We start from the raw sequence: 2,125 nt of genomic DNA, 5'->3' as shown, positions 1-2,125 counted from the left end.
CGGCGGCACGTAAAAGCACCCACTACACTCTCGGAGTGGTTGGCGTTAGGAAAGGCATCCAGCTGTAGAAACTCTGCCAGATCAGATTGGAGCCTGGTGCAGCCTTCTGGCTTGCCAGTCCTCAGTCAAATCGTCCAACCCATGCTAGCATGGAAAGCGGACGTTAAACGATGATGATGATGATGATATCTTATACATATATATAAGCAAGTTGTCTGTTTCTGTCAAGTTGCTATCTACACTTGTCAACGGATTTTTGTGAAACTTTGCAAACATGCTAAAGTGGCATACAGTTTGTTACTAGGCTCTTTGAAGTTTAATAAAAATCTATAATTGGATGTCTACAGTCCCTAGGAAGGATCTGCATATATAACCATTACCTGCCAAGGGAAAGAACCCATTCATTTTTCCTGTACATATTATATGAAAAAAATATATAATAAATACTTCTCGATTTATTAAACAAGCATTCTACATTATGTGAATTTTCTGACAAGAAATTTTCAGACAAGGTCAGTGATTTCATTTGGTATAAATCAAGTTTATTTATTTCTGAGTATTTGAATTGTTAGATTTATTTTCGCAATTTACCCAGTACAACCCTTAAACAAGTAAATAATATTTTCCTAAACAGTAGATCCACTTATTTCAGTTAGTGATTTATTCACGAATATACCATGAATGACGATGCCTTTCATGTCACTTCAGCCAATTGACAAGCGCTGCATGAAGAACTTCTGCTTTTAGACGAATGCACTGTCATCACAAAGGTCACACCCTGTTTACATGTAGGTTCAACTTCTTAATTTATATTGATAGCTGTGTTAATGTTTTGTAATGATGTACTTTATTTAACAAGCAGACAGAAATTGCCATTTATAAATCAATAACCTTGCAATCTGCACTGTCCTCATACAGTTCACGCACTGTTTACATGTAAGAACATTTTCTTAATTCATGTTGATAGCTGTGTTCGTGTTTTCATAACATGTATCCTTTACTTTTCTTTAACGGCTAAGGGGAAATAACCCATTTAAAATCCATTATTTTTCTTTTCCGTCCACTGGTCATCTGCACTGCCATAAAGGTCATATGCTGTTTACATGTAGGAACATCTTCTTAATTTATATTGATAGATGTGTTAATATTTTGTAATGATGTATTCTATGTAACAACCAACCACACAAGCAGACAGAAATCGCCATTTATCTATCAATAACATTGCAATCTGCACTGTACTCATACAATTCACACACTGTTTCCATGTAGGAACATTTTCTTAATTCATATTGATAGCTGTGTTGATGTTTTCGTACGTGTTGTAAATGTATTGATAATCTACATGTTATTTTATTTTAAAATCAATATGCAAATTTATTTGTACGTCTACTGTAAAACTAAATGTCAAAATGTTTCTACATTCATTGTAAATCTATTTCATCTCTTTCAACACTAGCACCCCTGAGGGTAATATTCTTTAGAAATGCACAAAAGCGCTTTTCAGAGTTATTTACTTTGAATTGTTATTACCTCATATCTGATTAGCTGTTATTATGTAACATGCTTCACGATTTTAGTACACATACCTCATTGGTATTTCCTCCTAAGTTCTATATACTCTGGGAACGCATTAAAGCCCTTTTCAGGGCTACTATATTTGAATTCTTACTATTGGGTAACAAATTTCATGTTATTATGTAACTGACTTCACAATTTGGATATTCATAATTTATTGGAATTTCCTAAAAACAACATCCTATGTAAGACAGTTTGGTATTCTCTGCTACATACTTTGTATTGTTATTGGATTAGCAAAACAATTATGAGAACAGAACCAAAAGATAAGCTGTGCTTTTCTGGGAATTATCAGGTATGTCAGCTAGTATATATCATCATCATCATCATCATCATCGTTTAACGTCCGCTTTCCATGCTAGCATGGGTTGGACGATTTGACTGAGGACTGGTGAAACCGGATGGCAACACCAGCCTCCAGTCTAATTTGGCAGAGTTTCTACAGCTGGATGCCCTTCCTAACGCCAACCACTCAGAGAGTGTAGTGGGTGCTTTTACGTGTCACCCGCACGAAAACGGCCACGCTCGAAATGGTGTCTTTTATGTGCCA

General features: G+C 35.5%; 1 protein-coding gene across 2 annotated transcripts in view; it reads left to right on the top strand.

Moving 5' to 3' along the window:
• Positions 1 to 2,125, top strand: part of LOC106869896 (mediator of RNA polymerase II transcription subunit 1) — a 207,940-nt gene that overhangs the window by 10,115 nt on the left and 195,700 nt on the right. Inside the window, exon 2 of one of the 2 annotated variants that reach the window (XM_052970566.1) lies at positions 709 to 788. The gene's annotated coding sequence lies outside the window, so the exon portion shown is untranslated. Of the gene's footprint in view, positions 1 to 652; positions 789 to 2,125 lie in introns of both variants that reach the window. The other variant, XM_052970567.1, reaches the window with a different exon arrangement.

The sequence above is a fragment of the Octopus bimaculoides genome, chromosome 9 (genome assembly GCF_001194135.2).
Source record: "Octopus bimaculoides isolate UCB-OBI-ISO-001 chromosome 9, ASM119413v2, whole genome shotgun sequence".
NCBI lineage: Eukaryota > Metazoa > Mollusca > Cephalopoda > Octopoda > Octopodidae > Octopus > Octopus bimaculoides.
Note: the sequence above shows the minus strand (reverse complement) of the source record. Positions and strands in the feature narration are given on the sequence as shown.